The sequence below is a fragment of the Saccopteryx leptura genome, chromosome 1 (assembly GCF_036850995.1).
Source record: "Saccopteryx leptura isolate mSacLep1 chromosome 1, mSacLep1_pri_phased_curated, whole genome shotgun sequence".
In the NCBI taxonomy this organism is placed as follows: Eukaryota; Metazoa; Chordata; class Mammalia; order Chiroptera; family Emballonuridae; genus Saccopteryx; species Saccopteryx leptura.
Genome location: NC_089503.1, coordinates 282,125,743 through 282,131,148, shown reverse-complemented (window position 1 = coordinate 282,131,148; position 5,406 = coordinate 282,125,743).

Here is a 5,406-nt window from a genome sequence, read left to right as displayed (position 1 = left end):
CAGCAAAAGCAGTAATAAGAGGAAAGTTCATATCACTTCAGGCCTATATGAACAAACAAGAGAGAGCCGAAGTAAGCCACTTAACTTCACACCTTAAGGAACTAGAAAAAGAAGAACAAAGACAACCCAAAACCAGCCGAAGAAAGGAGATAATAAAAATCAGAGCAGAAATAAATGAAATAGAGAACAGAAAAACTATAGAAAAAATCAATAAAACAAGGAGCTGGTTCTTTGAAAAGATCAACAAAATTGACAAACCCTTGGCAAGACTCACTAAGGAAAAAAGACGCAGGACTCAAATAAATAAAATCCAAAATGAAAGAGGAGAAATCACCACAGACATCATAGATATACAAAGAATTATTGTAGAATACTATGAAAAACTATATGCCACCAAATACAACAATCTAGAAGAAATGGATAAATTCCTAGAACAATACAACCTTCCTAAACTGAGTCATGAAGAAGCAGAAAGCCTAAACAGACCAATCAGCAGGGAGGAAATAGAAAAAACTATTAAAAACCTCCCCAAAAATAAAAGTCCAGGTCCAGACGGTTATACTAGTGAATTCTATCAAACATTCAAAGAAGACTTGGTTCCTATTCTACTCAAAGTCTTCCAAAAAATTGAAGAAGAAGCAATACTTCCAAACACATTTTATGAGGCCAACATAACCCTCATACCAAAACCAGGCAAGGATGGCACAAAGAAAGAAAACTACAGACCAATATCTCTAATGAATACAGATGCTAAAATACTAAACAAAATACTGGCAAATCGAATACAACAACATATAAAAAAAATAATACATCATGATCAAGTGGGATTCATCCCAGAATCTCAAGGATGGTTCAACATACGTAAAACGGTTAACGTAATACACCATATCAACAAAACAAAGAACAAAAACCACATGATCTTATCAATAGACGCAGAAAAGGCTTTCGATAAAATACAACACAATTTTATGTTTAAGACTCTCAACAAAATGGGTATAGAAGGAAAATATCTCAACATGATAAAGGCCATATATGATAAACCATCAGCCAACATCATATTAAATGGCATAAAACTGAGGACTTTCCACCTTAAATCAGGAACAAGACAGGGTTGTCCACTCTCTCCACTCTTATTTAACGTGGTGCTAGAAGTTCTGGCCAGAGCAATCAGACAAGACAAAGAAATAAAAGGCATCCACATCGGAAAAGAAGAAGTAAAGGTATCACTTTTTGCTGATGATATGATCCTATACATCGAAAACCCAAAGGACTCCACAAAAAGATTACTCGAAACAATAAACCAATACAGTAAGGTCGCAGGATACAAAATCAACATACAAAAGTCCATAGCCTTTCTATATGCCAACAATGAAATATTAGAAAACGAACTCAAAAAAATAATCCCCTTCACGATTGCAACAAAAAAAATAAAATACCTAGGAATAAACATAACAAAGAATGTAAAGGACCTATATAATGAAAACTACAAGGCATTGCTAAGAGAAATAGAAAAAGACACAATGAGATGGAAAAATATTCCTTGTTCTTGGATAGGAAGAATAAATATAATTAAAATGGCCATATTACCCAAAGTAATATATAAATTTAATGCAATTCCCATCAAAATTCCTATGACATTTTTTAAAGAAATGGAACAAAAAATCATAAGATTTATATGGAACTATAAAAAACCCCGAATAGCTAAAGCAATCCTAAGGAAAAAGAATGAAGCTGGGGGCATTACAATACCTGACTTTAAACTATATTATAGAGCCACAATAATCAAAACTGTATGGTATTGGCAGAAAAATAGACACTCAGACCAATGGAACAGAATAGAAAGCCCAGAAATAAAACCACATATATATGGTCAAATAATCTTTGATAAGGGGGCCAACAACACAAAATGGAGAAAAGAAAGCCTCTTCAACAAATGGTGTTGGGAAAACTGGAAAGCCACATGCAAAAGAATGAAACTCGACTACAGCCTGTCCCCGTGTACTAAAATTAATTCAAAATGGATCAAAGACCTAAATATAAGATCTGAAACAATAAAGTACATAGAAGAAGACATAGGTACTCAACTCATGGACCTGGGTTTTAAAGAACATTTTATGAACTTGACTCCAATGGCAAGAGAAGTGAAGGCAAAGATAAATGAATGGGACTACATCAGAATAAAAAGTTTTTGCTCAGCAAGAGAAACTGATATCAAAATAAACAGAAAGCCAACTAAATGGGAACTGATATTTTCAAACAATAGCTCAGATAAGGGCCTAATATCCAAAATTTACAAAGAACTCATAAAACTCAACAACAAACAAACAAACAATCCAATAAAAAAATGGGAAGAAGACATGAACAGACACTTCTCCCAGGAAGAAATACAAATGGCCAACAGATATATGAAAAGATGCTCAGCTTCATTAGTTATTAGAGAAATGCAAATCAAAACTACAATGAGATACCACCTCACCCCTGTTAGATTAGCTATTATCAACAAGACGGACAATAGCAAATGTTGGAGAGGCTGTGGAGAAAAAGGAACCCTCATACACTGTTGGTGGGACTGTAAAGTAGTACAACCATTATGGAGGAAAGTATGGTGGTTCCTCAAAAAAACTGCAAATAGAACTACCTTATGACCCAGCAATCCCTCTACTGGGTATATACCCCAAAACCTCAGAATCATTGATACGTAAAGACACATGTAGCCCCATGTTCATTGCAGCACTGTTCACAGTGGCCAAGACATGGAAACAACCAAAAAGCCCTTCAATAGAAGACTGGATAAAGAAGATGTGGCACATATACACTATGGAATACTACTCAGCCATAAGAAATGATGACATCAGATCATTTACAGCAAAATGGTGGGATCTTGATAACATTATACGGAGTGAAATAAGTAAATCAGAAAAAAACAAGAACTACATGATTCCATACATTGGTGGAACATAAAAACGAGACTAAGAGACATGGACAAGAGAGTGGTGGTTACCAGGGGTGGGGGGAGGGAGGACGCAGGAGGGGGGGGAGGGAGAGTTAGGGGGAGGGGGAGGGGCACAGAGAAAACTAGACAGAGGATGACGGAGGACAATCTGACTCTGGGTGAGGGGTATGCAACATAATTTAATGACAAAATAACCTAGACATGTTTTCTTTGAATATATGTACCCTGAATTATTAATGTCATCCCATTAACATCAATAAAAATTTATTAAAAAAAAAAAACAAAAAACAAAACACAATGGAAGCATACAGTGTGTTTGAGTTAGAGTAGTAAGTATAGCTGGCTTCCAAAAAAAAAAAAAAAAAAAACCCCTGAAAAAATAGCAATAGCAGAACTGTCATTTTTCAGAGCAATCAATGATCAAATCCTACTGGATAGGAATTTCAAACATTCACAGCCCTGGCAGTGAAGTAATTTTCTTGACTAAATCCTTATTGTATTTTCTAGGAGTAACTCATTTGTCCCTTGTCATTTATGATTCTGGTTTTCTTTACTTTGAGATATTTTTCTTTGCCTGTTACTTTTACTATCATAGGATGGGTTTGCTTGTGACCATCTGATTTATGCTTGTGACTTCTCTGTCCTAAAAATGTCTCGTGCTTGTAGGGTCTCTGACTCTCTTCTGAGTGCAAGATTCCCATACATATGTATGCATTAAATTTGATTATTTTCTCTTGCTAATCTGTCTTATGTCCACTGATTATTTGAGTGGCCAGAAGAACCTGGAGGATAAAGGAAAGTTCGTTCTGCCCCCACAGTTGGCTCTGTGAGCTGGAGAAACTCACCAGCTGGAACCTTGCATTTCCCCTGAGGCTGCAACAGATGAGGTTCTGGGGTGTCTGACTCAGGCTAGAAGGTAAGGGTTCTCCTCATGTACACACACCCTCCAATCTCTTCAGGGCCTGACAGAAGCGAAAGCAGTGAGAATCTTCTTTTTTTTTTTTTTTAATTTAGACTGGCAGAAGAAAATATTTGTGAATCTAGTTACTTGGGTTAGGGACCCTGGGTTACTTGGTATGAGTATTCATGGGTTTTGTTATTTCTTGTCTCTGTCTGGTCTCTCTCCTTTCATCTTTTTTATATGTACTGAGACCCTGGCCTTATAACTAGTGAGAATATCTTTTCTCTGGCCTCTACCATACAGAGGGTGCACTTGCCAGGGTACACCTTGCTCTCTGTCCAGCTAGGATAGGCTCTGAAGAGAGTTTTCTGTGTCTGTCCTCTTCCTCCCAGAGATGGTCTCAATGGGGGAAAGCAGATGATTCCCTGTGTTTTGGAACAGCTCTTTAAAGACAGGGCTCCCCATCTTTCTTAGTCTAACTCTGAGAGTAAACTAGCTTGTAAGGTTTGCGTCTGTCTGCATTTTTCTTCCAGATGCCCCTTGCGTCCATAGTGTTGTTTATTTGAGTTGCTATAAGTTTCTACCATCAAGGCCAGACAGTGATTTCTTTTAATTAGAAAACACTTTTCAATTGAAAATAAAGAAAAAAAAAATATCTTAGAGAACTCTCATATTGTTATAATTGCTAGTCATTAAGATTCTCTTAGTAAGATGAAAGGACAAGAATTAGAACAAAAATCAAAGACCACTCAGACCCTTTCTTGTTTGCCTTCAAACATTAGCTGATAGTGTAAAAAATCAGGACATGGAAAGACAATTGTCTTGCACTTTAGAAGAAAAATGAAAGAAAAAGAATGGTGAGCTCTTACTAGAGGATAGCTTAAAATTTGTATGTCCTAAGAACTCAGCTTGGTAACTGTCAGGCTGGAAGTTTCAAAGTTTGGCCAGACAGAAATGTGGACTGAACTCTGTTTATGACTAAGGTTTTACAAAAAATACTGCTATCCTCAAGGAAAGTATAATCTAAAATTACAATGCTTATTATGAAGAATTTGCAATTTAAAAAAAAGGCTAAATAAAATGAACATTTACTGGGTTAAAAGAAAGATTTAGTACAGCACTAGCAAAGGTGCTTTGGGTCAAACTGACACCTTGTTGATCCCACAGATTAAAGGACCCCCAAACAAGTCTGCTCTATTTACCCCAGTGTAGAGAAACGTAAAGACTGGGAATAAAAGATTACAATGAGAAACCTGACTGACAACTGCTTAAGGCAATAATCAGGCTAGATAAATCAAGTTAAAAATGGATACCAAGCAGCAGAATAGCAGTAGACAGAGGGAAAGGGAGGGTGGAGGTGGGGGCAGGGAGCAAAGAGGGAAAATGAGGGTGGAAAGAGACTTTGCATGGGACATGGAGGGGCACTATGCGGTGTGCAGAGGGTATAATATTGAGTGGGACACTTGAAGCCATGTCAACACAATAAATTAAAAAATAAATTAAAAAAAATATTGATACCAGTGCCAGGGTCCCTTGGCTTGACCTCTCACTG